Here is a 19,541-nt window from a genome sequence, read left to right as displayed (position 1 = left end):
AATGACTTTAAACGATATTTAGCGGAATTATCACCATTTTTTACCAAATTTTTTTTCTATTTTTTGTATTCACCCAAATGTATTGTAAACACGTGTTTTAGATGTAAAATAATGTGAACTTAACGATAAAAATATAAAAAGTATGATTAGTTCAATACAAATGACTTTAAACGATATTTAGCGGAATTATCACCATTTTTTACCAAATTTTTTCCCAAATTTTTTTTCTATTTTTTGTATTCACCCAAATGTATTGTAAATACGTGTTTTAGATGTAAAATATTGTGAACTTAACGATAAAAATATAAAAAGTATGATTAGTTCAATACAAATGACTTTAAACGATATTTAGCGGAATTATCACCATTTTTTACCAAATTTTTTCCCAAATTTTTTTTCTATTTTTTGTATTCACCCAAATGTATTTTAAATACGTGTTTTAGATGTAAAATAATGTGAACTTAACGATAAAAATATAAAAAGTATGATTAGTTCAATACAAATGACTTTAAACGATATTTAGCGGAATTATCACCATTTTTTACCCAATTTTTTCCCAAATTTTTTTTCTATTTTTTGTATTCACCCAAATGTATTGTAAACACGTGTTTTAGATGTAAAATAATGTGAACTTAACGTTAAAAATATAAAAAGTATGATTAGTTTAATAGAAATGACTTAAGACGATATTTAGCGGATTCATCACCTGTATTTCAAAATTTTTTTACGACCTTTTATATTCACCCAAATGTATTGTAAAGACGTGTTTTAGATGTAAAATAATGTGAACTTAACGATAAAAATATAAAAAGTATGATTAGTTCAATACAAATGACTTTAAACGATATTTAGCGGAATTATCACCATTTTTTACCCAATTTTTTCCCAAATTTTTTTTCTATTTTTTGTATTCACCCAAATGTATTGTAAACACGTGTTTTAGATGTAAAATAATGTGAACTTAACTTTAAAAATATAAAAAGTATGATTAGTTTAATAGAAATGACTTAAGACGATATTTAGCGGATTCATCATCTGTATTTCAAAATTTTTTTACGACCTTTTATATTCACCCAAATGTATTGTAAAGACGTGTTTTAGATGTAAAATAATGTGAAATTAACGATAAAAATATAAAAAGTATGATTAGTTCAATACAAATGACTTTAAACGATATTTAGCGGAATTATCACCATTTTTTACCAAATTTTTTCCCAAATTTTTTTTCTATTTTTTGTATTCACCCAAATGTATTGTAAATACGTGTTTTAGATGTAAAATATTGTGAACTTAACGATAAAAATATAAAAAGTATGATTAGTTCAATACAAATGACTTTAAACGATATTTAGCGGAATTATCACCATTTTATACCAAATTTTTTCCCAAATTTTTTATCTATTTTTTGTATTCACCCAAATGTATTGTAAATACGTGTTTTAGATGTAAAATAATGTGAACTTAACGATAAAAATATAAAAAGTATGATTAGTTCAATACAAATGACTTTAAACGATATTTAGCGGAATTATCACCATTTTTTACCAAATTTTTTTTCTATTTTTTGTATTCATCCAAATGTATTGTAAACACGTGTTTTAGATGTAAAATAATGTGAACTTAACGTTAAAAATATAAAAAGCATGATTAGTTTAATAGAAATGACTTAAGACGATATTTAGCGGATTCATCACCTGTATTTCAAAATTTTTTTACGACCTTTTATATTCACCCAAATGTATTGTAAAGACGTGTTTTAGATGTAAAATAATGTGAACTTAACGATAAAAATATAAAAAGTATGATTAGTTCAATACAAATGACTTTAAACGATATTTAGCGGAATTATCACCATTTTTTACCCAATTTTTTCCCAAATTTTTTTTCTATTTTTTGTATTCACCCAAATGTATTGTAAATACGTGTTTTAGATGTAAAATAATGTGAACTTAACGATAAAAATATAAAAAGTATGATTAGTTCAATACAAATGACTTTAAACGATATTTAGCGGAATTATCACCATTTTTTACCCAATTTTTTCCCAAATTTTTTTTCTATTTTTTGTATTCACCCAAATGTATTGTAAATACGTGTTTTAGATGTAAAATAATGTGAACTTAACGATAAAAATATAAAAAGTATGATTAGTTCAATACAAATGACTTTAAACGATATTTAGCGGAATTATCACCATTTTTTACCCAATTTTTTCCCAAATTTTTTTTCTATTTTTTGTATTCACCCAAATGTATTGTAAACACGTGTTTTAGATGTAAAATAATGTGAACTTAACGTTAAAAATATAAAAAGTATGATTAGTTTAATAAAAATGACTTAAGACGATATTTAGCGGATTCATCACCTGTATTTCAAAATTTTTTTACGACCTTTTTATATTCACCCAAATGTATTGTAAAGACGTGTTTTAGATGTAAAATAATGTGAACTTAACGATAAAAATATAAAAAGTATGATTAGTTCAATACAAATGACTTTAAACGATATTTAGCGGAATTATCACCATTTTTTACCAAATTTTTTCCCAAATTTTTTTTCTATTTTTTGTATTCACCCAAATGTATTGTAAATACGTGTTTTAGATGTAAAATAATGTGAACTTAACGATAAAAATATAAAAAGTATGATTAGTTCAATACAAATGACTTTAAACGATATTTAGCGGAATTATCACCATTTTTTACCAAATTTTTTTTCTATTTTTTGTATTCACCCAAATGTATTGTAAACACGTGTTTTAGATGTAAAATAATGTGAACTTAACTTTAAAAATATAAAAAGTATGATTAGTTTAATAGAAATGACTTAAGACGATATTTAGCGGATTCATCACCTGTATTTCAAAATTTTTTTACGACCTTTTATATTCACCCAAATGTATTGTAAAGACGTGTTTTAGATGTAAAATAGTATGAACTTAACGATAAAAATATAAAAAGTATGATTAGTTCAATACAAATGACTTTAAACAATATTTAGCGGAATTATCACCATTTTTTACCAAATTTTATCCCAAATTTTTTTTCTATTTTTTGTATTCACCCAAATGTATTGTAAATACGTGTTTTAGATGTAAAATAATGTGAACTTAACGATAAAAATATAAAAAGTATGATTAGTTCAATACAAATGACTTTAAACGATATTTAGCGGAATTATCACCATTTTTTACCAAATTTTTTCCCAAATTTTTTATCTATTTTTTGTATTCACCCAAATGTATTGTAAATACGTGTTTTAGATGTAAAATAATGTGAACTTAACGATAAAAATATAAAAAGTATGATTAGTTCAATACAAATGACTTTAAACGATATTTAGCGGAATTATCACCATTTTTTACCCAATTTTTTCCCAAATTTTTTTTCTATTTTTTGTATTCACCCAAATGTATTGTAAACACGTGTTTTAGATGTAAAATAATGTGAACTTAACGTTAAAAATATAAAAAGTATGATTAGTTTAATAGAAATGACTTAAGACGATATTTAGCGGATTCATCACCTGTATTTCAAAATTTTTTTACGACCTTTTATATTCACCCAAATGTATTGTAAAGACGTGTTTTAGATGTAAAATTATGTGAACTTAACGATAAAAATATAAAAAGTATGATTAGTTCAATACAAATGACTTTAAACGATATTTAGCGGAATTATCACCATTTTTTACCCAATTTTTTCCCAAATTTTTTTTCTATTTTTTGTATTCACCCAAATGTATTGTAAATACGTGTTTTAGATGTAAAATAATGTGAACTTAACGATAAAAATATAAAAAGTATGATTAGTTCAATACAAATGACTTTAAACGATATTTAGCGGAATTATCACCATTTTTTACCAAATTTTTTTTCTATTTTTTGTATTCACCCAAATGTATTGTAAACACGTGTTTTAGATGTAAAATAATGTGAACTTAACGATAAAAATATAAAAAGTATGATTAGTTCAATACAAATGACTTTAAACGATATTTAGCGGAATTATCACCATTTTTTACCAAATTTTTTCCCAAATTTTTTTTCTATTTTTTGTATTCACCCAAATGTATTGTAAATACGTGTTTTAGATGTAAAATATTGTGAACTTAACGATAAAAATATAAAAAGTATGATTAGTTCAATACAAATGACTTTAAACGATATTTAGCGGAATTATCACCATTTTTTACCAAATTTTTTCCCAAATTTTTTTTCTATTTTTTGTATTCACCCAAATGTATTTTAAATACGTGTTTTAGATGTAAAATAATGTGAACTTAACGATAAAAATATAAAAAGTATGATTAGTTCAATACAAATGACTTTAAACGATATTTAGCGGAATTATCACCATTTTTTACCCAATTTTTTCCCAAATTTTTTTTCTATTTTTTGTATTCACCCAAATGTATTGTAAACACGTGTTTTAGATGTAAAATAATGTGAACTTAACGTTAAAAATATAAAAAGTATGATTAGTTTAATAGAAATGACTTAAGACGATATTTAGCGGATTCATCACCTGTATTTCAAAATTTTTTTACGACCTTTTATATTCACCCAAATGTATTGTAAAGACGTGTTTTAGATGTAAAATAATGTGAACTTAACGATAAAAATATAAAAAGTATGATTAGTTCAATACAAATGACTTTAAACGATATTTAGCGGAATTATCACCATTTTTTACCAAATTTTTTATCTATTTTTTGTATTCACCCAAATGTATTGTAAATACGTGTTTTAGATGTAAAATAATGTGAACTTAACGATAAAAATATAAAAAGTATGATTAGTTCAATACAAATGACTTTAAACGATATTTAGCGGAATTATCACCATTTTTTACCAAATTTTTTTTCTATTTTTTGTATTCATCCAAATGTATTGTAAACACGTGTTTTAGATGTAAAATAATGTGAACTTAACGTTAAAAATATAAAAAGCATGATTAGTTTAATAGAAATGACTTAAGACGATATTTAGCGGATTCATCACCTGTATTTCAAAATTTTTTTACGACCTTTTATATTCACCCAAATGTATTGTAAAGACGTGTTTTAGATGTAAAATAATGTGAACTTAACGATAAAAATATAAAAAGTATGATTAGTTCAATACAAATGACTTTAAACGATATTTAGCGGAATTATCACCATTTTTTACCAAATTTTTTCCCAAATTTTTTTTCTATTTTTTGTATTCACCCAAATGTATTGTAAATACGTGTTTTAGATGTAAAATATTGTGAACTTAACGATAAAAATATAAAAAGTATGATTAGTTCAATACAAATGACTTTAAACGATATTTAGCGGAATTATCACCATTTTTTACCAAATTTTTTCCCAAATTTTTTTTCTATTTTTTGTATTCACCCAAATGTATTGTAAATACGTGTTTTAGATGTAAAATAATGTGAACTTAACGATAAAAATATAAAAAGTATGATTAGTTCAATACAAATGACTTTAAACGATATTTAGCGGAATTATCACCATTTTTTACCAAATTTTTTTTCTATTTTTTGTATTCACCCAAATGTATTGTAAACACGTGTTTTAGATGTAAAATAATGTGAACTTAACTTTAAAAATATAAAAAGTATGATTAGTTTAATAGAAATGACTTAAGACGATATTTAGCGGATTCATCACCTGTATTTCAAAATTTTTTTACGACCTTTTATATTCACCCAAATGTATTGTAAAGACGTGTTTTAGATGTAAAATAGTGTGAACTTAACGATAAAAATATAAAAAGTATGATTAGTTCAATACAAATGACTTTAAACAATATTTAGCGGAATTATCACCATTTTTTACCAAATTTTTTCCCAAATTTTTTTTCTATTTTTTGTATTCACCCAAATGTATTTTAAATACGTGTTTTAGATGTAAAATAATGTGAACTTAACGATAAAAATATAAAAAGTATGATTAGTTCAATACAAATGACTTTAAACGATATTTAGCGGAATTATCACCATTTTTTACCCAATTTTTTCCCAAATTTTTTTTCTATTTTTTGTATTCACCCAAATGTATTGTAAACACGTGTTTTAGATGTAAAATAATGTGAACTTAACGTTAAAAATATAAAAAGTATGATTAGTTTAATAGAAATGACTTAAGACGATATTTAGCGGATTCATCACCTGTATTTCAAAATTTTTTTACGACCTTTTATATTCACCCAAATGTATTGTAAAGACGTGTTTTAGATGTAAAATAATGTGAACTTAACGATAAAAATATAAAAAGTATGATTAGTTCAATACAAATGACTTTAAACGATATTTAGCGGAATTATCACCATTTTTTACCCAATTTTTTCCCAAATTTTTTTTCTATTTTTTGTATTCACCCAAATGTATTGTAAACACGTGTTTTAGATGTAAAATAATGTGAACTTAACGTTAAAAATATAAAAAGTATGATTAGTTTAATAGAAATGACTTAAGACGATATTTAGCGGATTCATCACCTGTATTTCAAAATTTTTTTACGACCTTTTATATTCACCCAAATGTATTGTAAATACGTGTTTTAGATGTAAAATAATGTGAACTTAACGATAAAAATATAAAAAGTATGATTAGTTCAATACAAATGACTTTAAACGATATTTAGCGGAATTATCACCATTTTTTACCCAATTTTTTCCCAAATTTTTTTTCTATTTTTTGTATTCACCCAAATGTATTGTAAATACGTGTTTTAGATGTAAAATAATGTGAACTTAACGATAAAAATATAAAAAGTATGATTAGTTCAATACAAATGACTTTAAACGATATTTAGCGGAATTATCACCATTTTTTACCAAATTTTTTTTCTATTTTTTGTATTCACCCAAATGTATTGTAAACACGTGTTTTAGATGTAAAATAATGTGAACTTAACTTTAAAAATATAAAAAGTATGATTAGTTTAATAGAAATGACTTAAGACGATATTTAGCGGATTCATCACCTGTATTTCAAAATTTTTTTACGACCTTTTATATTCACCCAAATGTATTGTAAAGACGTGTTTTAGATGTAAAATAATGTGAACTTAACGATAAAAATATAAAAAGTATGATTAGTTCAATACAAATGACTTTAAACGATATTTAGCGGAATTATCACCATTTTTTACCAAATTTTTTCCCAAATTTTTTTTCTATTTTTTGTATTCACCCAAATGTATTGTAAATACGTGTTTTAGATGTAAAATATTGTGAACTTAACGATAAAAATATAAAAAGTATGATTAGTTCAATACAAATGACTTTAAACGATATTTAGCGGAATTATCACCATTTTTTACCAAATTTTTTCCCAAATTTTTTTTCTATTTTTTGTATTCACCCAAATGTATTTTAAATACGTGTTTTAGATGTAAAATAATGTGAACTTAACGATAAAAATATAAAAAGTATGATTAGTTCAATACAAATGACTTTAAACGATATTTAGCGGAATTATCACCATTTTTTACCCAATTTTTTCCCAAATTTTTTTTCTATTTTTTGTATTCACCCAAATGTATTGTAAACACGTGTTTTAGATGTAAAATAATGTGAACTTAACGTTAAAAATATAAAAAGTATGATTAGTTTAATAGAAATGACTTAAGACGATATTTAGCGGATTCATCACCTGTATTTCAAAATTTTTTTACGACCTTTTATATTCACCCAAATGTATTGTAAAGACGTGTTTTAGATGTAAAATAATGTGAACTTAACGATAAAAATATAAAAAGTATGATTAGTTCAATACAAATGACTTTAAACGATATTTAGCGGAATTATCACCATTTTTTACCAAATTTTTTCCCAAATTTTTTTTCTATTTTTTGTATTCACCCAAATGTATTGTAAATACGTGTTTTAGATGTAAAATAATGTGAACTTAACGATAAAAATATAAAAAGTATGATTAGTTCAATACAAATGACTTTAAACGATATTTAGCGGAATTATCACCATTTTTTACCAAATTTTTTTTCTATTTTTTGTATTCACCCAAATGTATTGTAAACACGTGTTTTAGATGTAAAATAATGTGAACTTAACTTTAAAAATATAAAAAGTATGATTAGTTTAATAGAAATGACTTAAGACGATATTTAGCGGATTCATCACCTGTATTTCAAAATTTTTTTACGACCTTTTATATTCACCCAAATGTATTGTAAAGACGTGTTTTAGATGTAAAATAGTGTGAACTTAACGATAAAAATATAAAAAGTATGATTAGTTCAATACAAATGACTTTAAACAATATTTAGCGGAATTATCACCATTTTTTACCAAATTTTATCCCAAATTTTTTTTCTATTTTTTGTATTCACCCAAATGTATTGTAAATACGTGTTTTAGATGTAAAATAATGTGAACTTAACGATAAAAATATAAAAAGTATGATTAGTTCAATACAAATGACTTTAAACGATATTTAGCGGAATTATCACCATTTTTTACCAAATTTTTTCCCAAATTTTTTATCTATTTTTTGTATTCACCCAAATGTATTGTAAATACGTGTTTTAGATGTAAAATAATGTGAACTTAACGATAAAAATATAAAAAGTATGATTAGTTCAATACAAATGACTTTAAACGATATTTAGCGGAATTATCACCATTTTTTACCCAATTTTTTCCCAAATTTTTTTTCTATTTTTTGTATTCACCCAAATGTATTGTAAACACGTGTTTTAGATGTAAAATAATGTGAACTTAACGTTAAAAATATAAAAAGTATGATTAGTTTAATAGAAATGACTTAAGACGATATTTAGCGGATTCATCACCTGTATTTCAAAATTTTTTTACGACCTTTTATATTCACCCAAATGTATTGTAAAGACGTGTTTTAGATGTAAAATAATGTGAACTTAACGATAAAAATATAAAAAGTATGATTAGTTCAATACAAATGACTTTAAACGATATTTAGCGGAATTATCACCATTTTTTACCAAATTTTTTCCCAAATTTTTTTTCTATTTTTTGTATTCACCCAAATGTATTGTAAATACGTGTTTTAGATGTAAAATAATGTGAACTTAACGATAAAAATATAAAAAGTATGATTAGTTCAATACAAATGACTTTAAACGATATTTAGCGGAATTATCACCATTTTTTACCAAATTTTTTCCCAAATTTTTTATCTATTTTTTGTATTCACCCTAATGTATTGTAAATACGTGTTTTAGATGTAAAATAATGTGAACTTAACGATAAAAATATAAAAAGTATGATTAGTTCAATACAAATGACTTTAAACGATATTTAGCGGAATTATCACCATTTTTTACCCAATTTTTTCCCAAATTTTTTTTCTATTTTTTGTATTCACCCAAATGTATTGTAAATACGTGTTTTAGATGTAAAATAATGTGAACTTAACGATAAAAATATAAAAAGTATGATTAGTTCAATACAAATGACTTTAAACGATATTTAGCGGAATTATCACCATTTTTTACCAAATTTTTTTTCTATTTTTTGTATTCACCCAAATGTATTGTAAACACGTGTTTTAGATGTAAAATAATGTGAACTTAACTTTAAAAATATAAAAAGTATGATTAGTTTAATAGAAATGACTTAAGACGATATTTAGCGGATTCATCACCTGTATTTCAAAATTTTTTTACGACCTTTTATATTCACCCAAATGTATTGTAAAGACGTGTTTTAGATGTAAAATAATGTGAACTTAACGATAAAAATATAAAAAGTATGATTAGTTCAATACAAATGACTTTAAACGATATTTAGCGGAATTATCACCATTTTTTACCAAATTTTTTCCCAAATTTTTTTTCTATTTTTTGTATTCACCCAAATGTATTGTAAATACGTGTTTTAGATGTAAAATATTGTGATCTTAACGATAAAAATATAAAAAGTATGATTAGTTCGATACAAATGACTTTAAACGATATTTAGCGGAATTATCACCATTTTTTACCAAATTTTTTCCCAAATTTTTTTTCTATTTTTTGTATTCACCCAAATGTATTTTAAATACGTGTTTTAGATGTAAAATAATGTGAACTTAACGATAAAAATATAAAAAGTATGATTAGTTCAATACAAATGACTTTAAACGATATTTAGCGGAATTATCACCATTTTTTACCCAATTTTTTCCCAAATTTTTTTTCAATTTTTTGTATTCACCCAAATGTATTGTAAACACGTGTTTTAGATGTAAAATAATGTGAACTTAACGTTAAAAATATGAAAAGTATGATTAGTTTAATAGAAATGACTTAAGACGATATTTAGCGGATTCATCACCTGTATTTCAAAATTTTTTTACGACCTTTTATATTCACCCAAATGTATTGTAAAGACGTGTTTTAGATGTAAAATAATGTGAACTTAACGATAAAAATATAAAAAGTATGATTAGTTCAATACAAATGACTTTAAACGATATTTAGCGGAATTATCACCATTTTTTACCAAATTTTTTCCCAAATTTTTTTTCTATTTTTTGTATTCACCCAAATGTATTGTAAATACGTGTTTTAGATGTAAAATAATGTGAACTTAACGATAAAAATATAAAAAGTATGATTAGTTCAATACAAATGACTTTAAACGATATTTAGCGGAATTATCACCATTTTTTACCAAATTTTTTTTCTTTTTTTTGTATTCACCCAAATGTATTGTAAACACGTGTTTTAGATGTAAAATAATGTGAACTTAACTTTAAAAATATAAAAAGTATGATTAGTTTAATAGAAATGACTTAAGACGATATTTAGCGGATTCATCACCTGTATTTCAAAATTTTTTTACGACCTTTTATATTCACCCAAATGTATTGTAAAGACGTGTTTTAGATGTAAAATAGTGTGAACTTAACGATAAAAATATAAAAAGTATGATTAGTTCAATACAAATGACTTTAAACAATATTTAGCGGAATTATCACCATTTTTTACCAAATTTTATCCCAAATTTTTTTTCTATTTTTTGTATTCACCCAAATGTATTGTAAATACGTGTTTTAGATGTAAAATAATGTGAACTTAACGATAAAAATATAAAAAGTATGATTAGTTCAATACAAATGACTTTAAACGATATTTAGCGGAATTATCACCATTTTTTACCAAATTTTTTCCCAAATTTTTTATCTATTTTTTGTATTCACCCAAATGTATTGTAAATACGTGTTTTAGATGTAAAATAATGTGAACTTAACGATAAAAATATAAAAAGTATGATTAGTTCAATACAAATGACTTTAAACGATATTTAGCGGAATTATCACCATTTTTTACCCAATTTTTTCCCAAATTTTTTTTCTATTTTTTGTATTCACCCAAATGTATTGTAAACACGTGTTTTAGATGTAAAATAATGTGAACTTAACGTTAAAAATATAAAAAGTATGATTAGTTTAATAGAAATGACTTAAGACGATATTTAGCGGATTCATCACCTGTATTTCAAAATTTTTTTACGACCTTTTATATTCACCCAAATGTATTGTAAAGACGTGTTTTAGATGTAAAATAATGTGAACTTAACGATAAAAATATAAAAAGTATGATTAGTTCAATACAAATGACTTTAAACGATATTTAGCGGAATTATCACCATTTTTTACCAAATTTTTTCCCAAATTTTTTTTCTATTTTTTGTATTCACCCACATGTATTGTAAATACGTGTTTTAGATGTAAAATAATGTGAACTTAACGATAAAAATATAAAAAGTATGATTAGTTCAATACAAATGACTTTAAACGATATTTAGCGGAATTATCACCATTTTTTACCAAATTTTTTCCCAAATTTTTTATCTATTTTTTGTATTCACCCAAATGTATTGTAAATACGTGTTTTAGATGTAAAATAATGTGAACTTAACGATAAAAATATAAAAAGTATGATTAGTTCAATACAAATGACTTTAAACGATATTTAGCGGAATTATCACCATTTTTTACCCAATTTTTTCCCAAATTTTTTTTCTATTTTTTGTATTCACCCAAATGTATTGTAAATACGTGTTTTAGATGTAAAATAATGTGAACTTAACGATAAAAATATAAAAAGTATGATTAGTTCAATACAAATGACTTTAAACGATATTTAGCGGAATTATCACCATTTTTTACCAAATTTTTTTTCTATTTTTTGTATTCACCCAAATGTATTGTAAACACGTGTTTTAGATGTAAAATAATGTGAACTTAACTTTAAAAATATAAAAAGTAGGATTAGTTTAATAGAAATGACTTAAGACGATATTTAGCGGATTCATCACCTGTATTTCAAAATTTTTTTACGACCTTTTATATTCACCCAAATGTATTGTAAAGACGTGTTTTAGATGTAAAATAATGTGAACTTAACGATAAAAATATAAAAAGTATGATTAGTTCAATACAAATGACTTTAAACGATATTTAGCGGAATTATCACCATTTTTTACCAAATTTTTTCCCAAATTTTTTTTCTATTTTTTGTATTCACCCAAATGTATTGTAAATACGTGTTTTAGATGTAAAATATTGTGAACTTAACGATAAAAATATAAAAAGTATGATTAGTTCAATACAAATGACTTTAAACGATATTTAGCGGAATTATCACCATTTTTTACCAAATTTTTTCCCAAATTTTTTTTCTATTTTTTGTATTCACCCAAATGTATTTTAAATACGTGTTTTAGATGTAAAATAATGTGAACTTAACGATAAAAATATAAAAAGTATGATTAGTTCAATACAAATGACTTTAAACGATATTTAGCGGAATTATCACCATTTTTTACCCAATTTTTTCCCAAATTTTTTTTCTATTTTTTGTATTCACCCAAATGTATTGTAAACACGTGTTTTAGATGTAAAATAATGTGAACTTAACGTTAAAAATATAAAAAGTATGATTAGTTTAATAGAAATGACTTAAGACGATATTTAGCGGATTCATCACCTGTATTTCAAAATTTTTTTACGACCTTTTATATTCACCCAAATGTATTGTAAAGACGTGTTTTAGATGTAAAATAATGTGAACTTAACGATAAAAATATAAAAAGTATGATTAGTTCAATACAAATGACTTTAAACGATATTTAGCGGAATTATCACCATTTTTTACCAAATTTTTTCCCAAATTTTTTTTCTATTTTTTGTATTCACCCAAATGTATTGTAAATACGTGTTTTAGATGTAAAATAATGTGAACTTAACGATAAAAATATAAAAAGTATGATTAGTTCAATACAAATGACTTTAAACGATATTTAGCGGAATTATCACCATTTTTTACCAAATTTTTTTTCTATTTTTTGTATTCACCCAAATGTATTGTAAACACGTATTTTAGATGTAAAATAATGTGAACTTAACTTTAAAAATATAAAAAGTATGATTAGTTTAATAGAAATGACTTAAGACGATATTTAGCGGATTCATCACCTGTATTTCAAAATTTTTTTACGACCTTTTATATTCACCCAAATGTATTGTAAAGACGTGTTTTAGATGTAAAATAGTGTGAACTTAACGATAAAAATATAAAAAGTATGATTAATTCAATACAAATGACTTTAAACAATATTTAGCGAAATTATCACCATTTTTTACCAAATTTTATCCCAAATTTTTTTTCTATTTTTTGTATTCACCCAAATGTATTGTAAATACGTGTTTTAGATGTAAAATAATGTGAACTTAACGATAAAAATATAAAAAGTATGATTAGTTCAATACAAATGACTTTAAACGATATTTAGCGGAATTATCACCATTTTTTACCAAATTTATTCCCAAATTTTTTATCTATTTTTTGTATTCACCCAAATGTATTGTAAATACGTGTTTTAGATGTAAAATAATGTGAACTTAACGATAAAAATATAAAAAGTATGATTAGTTCAATACAAATGACTTTAAACGATATTTAGCGGAATTATCACCATTTTTTACCCAATTTTTTCCCAAATTTTTTTTCTATTTTTTGTATTCACCCAAATGTATTGTAAACACGTGTTTTAGATGTAAAATAATGTGAACTTAACGTTAAAAATATAAAAAGTATGATTAGTTTAATAGAAATGACTTAAGACGATATTTAGCGGATTCATCACCTGTATTTCAAAATTTTTTTACGACCTTTTATATTCACCCAAATGTATTGTAAAGACGTGTTTTAGATGTAAAATAATGTGAACTTAACGATAAAAATATAAAAAGTATGATTAGTTCAATACAAATGACTTTAAACGATATTTAGCGGAATTATCACCATTTTTTACCAAATTTTTTTTCTATTTTTTGTATTCACCCAAATGTATTGTAAACACGTGTTTTAGATGTAAAATAATGTGAACTTAACTTTAAAAATATAAAAAGTATGATTAGTTTAATAGAAATGACTTAAGACGATATTTAGCGGATTCATCACCTGTATTTCAAAATTTTTTTACGACCTTTTATATTCACCCAAATGTATTGTAAAGACGTGTTTTAGATGTAAAATAATGTGAACTTAACGATAAAAATATAAAAAGTATGATTAGTTCAATACAAATGACTTTAAACGATATTTAGCGGAATTATCACCATTTTTTACCAAATTTTTTCCCAAATTTTTTTTCTATTTTTTGTATTCACCCAAATGTATTGTAAATACGTGTTTTAGATGTAAAATATTGTGAACTTAACGATAAAAATATAAAAAGTATGATTAGTTCAATACAAATGACTTTAAACGATATTTAGCGGAATTATCACCATTTTTTACCAAATTTTTTTTCTATTTTTTGTATTCACCCAAATGTATTTTAAATACGTGTTTTAGATGTAAAATAATGTGAACTTAACGATAAAAATATAAAAAGTATGATTAGTTCAATACAAATGACTTTAAACGATATTTAGCGGAATTATCACCATTTTTTACCCAATTTTTTCCCAAATTTTTTTTCTATTTTTTGTATTCACCCAAATGTATTGTAAACACGTGTTTTAGATGTAAAATAATGTGAACTTAACGTTAAAAATATAAAAAGTATGATTAGTTTAATAGAAATGACTTAAGACGATATTTAGCGGATTCATCACCTGTATTTCAAAATTTTTTTACGACCTTTTATATTCACCCAAATGTATTGTAAAGACGTGTTTTAGATGTAAAATAATGTGAACTTAACGATAAAAATATAAAAAGTATGATTAGTTCAATACAAATGACTTTAAACGATATTTAGCGGAATTATCACCATTTTTTACCAAATTTTTTCCCAAATTTTTTTTCTATTTTTTGTATTCACCCAAATGTATTGTAAATACGTGTTTTAGATGTAAAATAATGTGAACTTAACGATAAAAATATAAAAAGTATGATTAGTTCAATACAAATGACTTTAAACGATATTTAGCGGAATTATCACCATTTTTTACCAAATTTTTTTTCTATTTTTTGTATTCACCCAAATGTATTGTAAACACGTGTTTTAGATGTAAAATAATGTGAACTTAACTTTAAAAATATAAAAAGTATGATTAGTTTAATAGAAATGACTTAAGACGATATTTAGCGGATTCATCACCTGTATTTCAAAATTTTTTTACGACCTTTTATATTCACCCAAATGTATTGTAAAGATGTGTTTTAGATGTAAAATAGTGTGAACTTAACGATAAAAATATAAAAAGTATGATTAGTTCAATACAAATGACTTTAAACAATATTTAGCGGAATTATCACCATTTTTTACCAAATTTTATCCCAAATTTTTTTTCTATTTTTTGTATTCACCCAAATGTATTGTAAATACGTGTTTTAGATGTAAAATAATGTGAACTTAACGATAAAAATATAAAAAGTATGATTAGTTCAATACAAATGACTTTAAACGATATTTAGCGGAATTATCACCATTTTTTACCAAATTTTTTATCTATTTTTTGTATTCACCCAAATGTATTGTAAATACGTGTTTTAGATGTAAAATAATGTGAACTTAACGATAAAAATATAAAAAGTATGATTAGTTCAATACAAATGACTTTAAACGATATTTAGCGGAATTATCACCATTTTTTACCCAATTTTTTCCCAAATTTTTTTTCTATTTTTTGTATTCACCCAAATGTATTGTAAACACGTGTTTTAGATGTAAAATAATGTGAACTTAACGTTAAAAATATAAAAAGTATGATTAGTTTAATAGAAATGACTTAAGACGATATTTAGCGGATTCATCACCTGTATTTCAAAATTTTTTTACGACCTTTTATATTCACCCAAATGTATTGTAAAGACGTGTTTTAGATGTAAAATAATGTGAACTTAACGATAAAAATATAAAAAGTATGATTAGTTCAATACAAATGACTTTAAACGATATTTAGCGGAATTATCACCATTTTTTACCAAATTTTTTCCCAAATTTTTTATCTATTTTTTGTATTCACCCAAATGTATTGTAAATACGTGTTTTAGATGTAAAATAATGTGAACTTAACGATAAAAATATAAAAAGTATGATTAGTTCAATACAAATGACTTTAAACGATATTTAGCGGAATTATCACCATTTTTTACCCAATTTTTTCCCACATTTTTTTTCTATTTTTTGTATTCACCCAAATGTATTGTAAATACGTGTTTTAGATGTAAAATAATGTGAACTTAACGATAAAAATATAAAAAGTATGATTAGTTCAATACAAATGACTTTAAACGATATTTAGCGGAATTATCACCATTTTTTACCAAATTTTTTTTCTATTTTTTGTATTCACCCAAATGTATTGTAAACACGTGTTTTAGATGTAAAATAATGTGAACTTAACTTTAAAAATATAAAAAGTATGATTAGTTTAATAGAAATGACTTAAGACGATATTTAGCGGATTCATCACCTGTATTTCAAAATTTTTTTACGACCTTTTATATTCACCCAAATGTATTGTAAAGACGTGTTTTAGATGTAAAATAATGTGAACTTAACGATAAAAATATAAAAAGTATGATTAGTTCAATACAAATGACTTTAAACGATATTTAGCGGAATTATCACCATTTTTTACCAAAATTTTTCCCAAATTTTTTTTCTATTTTTTGTATTCACCCAAATGTATTGTAAATACGTGTTTTAGATGTAAAATATTGTGAACTTAACGATAAAAATATAAAAAGTATGATTAGTTCAATACAAATGACTTTAAACGATATTTAGCGGAATTATCACCATTTTTTACCAAATTTTTTCCCAAATTTTTTTTCTATTTTTTGTATTCACCCAAATGTATTTTAAATACGTGTTTTAGATGTAAAATAATGTGAACTTAACGATAAAAATATAAAAAGTATGATTAGTTCAATACAAATGACTTTAAACGATATTTAGCGGAATTATCACCATTTTTTACCCAATTTTTTCCCAAATTTTTTTTCTATTTTTTGTATTCACCCAAATGTATTGTAAACACGTGTTTTAGATGTAAAATAATGTGAACTTAACGTTAAAAATATAAAAAGTATGATTAGTTTAATAGAAATGACTTAAGACGATATTTAGCGGATTCATCACCTGTATTTCAAAATTTTTTTACGACCTTTTATATTCACCCAAATGTATTGTAAAGACGTGTTTTAGATGTAAAATAATGTGAACTTAACGATAAAAATATAAAAAGTATGATTAGTTCAATACAAATGACTTTAAACGATATTTAGCGGAATTATCACCATTTTTTACCAAATTTTTTCCCAAATTTTTTTTCTATTTTTTGTATTCACCCAAATGTATTGTAAATACGTGTTTTAGATGTAAAATAATGTGAACTTAACGATAAAAATATAAAAAGTATGATTAGTTCAATACAAATGACTTTAAACGATATTTAGCGGAATTATCACCATTTTTTACCAAATTTTTTTTCTATTTTTTGTATTCACCCAAATGTATTGTAAACACGTGTTTTAGATGTAAAATAATGTGAACTTAACTTTAAAAATATAAAAAGTATGATTAGTTTAATAGAAATGACTTAAGACGATATTTAGCGGATTCATCACCTGTATTTCAAAATTTTTTTACGACCTTTTATATTCACCCAAATGTATTGTAAAGACGTGTTTTAGATGTAAAATAGTGTGAACTTAACGATAAAAATATAAAAAGTATGATTAGTTCAATACAAATGACTTTAAACAATATTTAGCGGAATTATCACCATTTTTTACCAAATTTTATCCCAAATTTTTTTTCTATTTTTTGTATTCACCCAAATGTATTGTAAATACGTGTTTTAGATGTAAAATAATGTGAACTTAACGATAAAAATATAAAAAGTATGATTAGTTCAATACAAATGACTTTAAACGATATTTAGCGGAATTATCACCATTTTTTACCAAATTTTATCCCAAATTTTTTATCTATTTTTTGTATTCACCCAAATGTATTGTAAATACGTGTTTTAGATGTAAAATAATGTGAACTTAACGATAAAAATATAAAAAGTATGATTAGTTCAATACAAATGACTTTAAACGATATTTAGCGGAATTATCACCATTTTTTACCCAATTTTTTCCCAAATTTTTTTTCTATTTTTTGTATTCACCCAAATGTATTGTAAACACGTGTTTTAGATGTAAAATAATGTGAACTTAACGTTAAAAATATAAAAAGTATGATTAGTTTAATAGAAATGACTTAAGACGATATTTAGCGGATTCATCACCTGTATTTCAAAATTTTTTTACGACCTTTTATATTCACCCAAATGTATTGTAAAGACGTGTTTTAGATGTAAAATAATGTGAACTTAACGATAAAAATATAAAAAGTATGATTAGTTCAATACAAATGACTTTAAACGATATTTAGCGGAATTATCACCATTTTTTACCAAATTTTTTCCCAAATTTTTTTTCTATTTTTTGTATTCACCCAAATGTATTGTAAATACGTGTTTTAGATGTAAAATAATGTGAACTTAACGATAAAAATATAAAAAGTATGATTAGTTCAATACAAATGACTTTAAACGATATTTAGCGGAATTATCACCATTTTTTACCAAATTTTTTTTCTATTTTTTGTATTCACCCAAATGTATTGTAAACACGTGTTTTAGATGTAAAATAATGTGAACTTAACTTTAAAAATATAAAAAGTATGATTAGTTTAATAGAAATGACTTAAGACGATATTTAGCGGATTCATCACCTGTATTTCAAAATTTTTTTACGACCTTTTATATTCACCCAAATGTATTGTAAAGACGTGTTTTAGATGTAAAATAGTGTGAACTTAACGATAAAAATATAAAAAGTATGATTAGTTCAATACAAATGACTTTAAACAATATTTAGCGGAATTATCACCATTTTTTACCAAATTTTATCCCAAATTTTTTTTCTATTTTTTGTATTCACCCAAATGTATTGTAAATACGTGTTTTAGATGTAAAATAATGTGAACTTAACGATAAAAATATAAAAAGTATGATTAGTTCAATACAAATGACTTTAAACGATAT

The sequence above is a fragment of the Diuraphis noxia genome, unplaced genomic scaffold, assembly GCF_037042655.1.
Source record: "Diuraphis noxia isolate RWA-SAM2 unplaced genomic scaffold, SU_Dnox_SAM2 contig0003, whole genome shotgun sequence".
Lineage (NCBI taxonomy): Eukaryota > Metazoa > Arthropoda > Insecta > Hemiptera > Aphididae > Diuraphis > Diuraphis noxia.
This window is presented reverse-complemented; position numbering follows the sequence as displayed.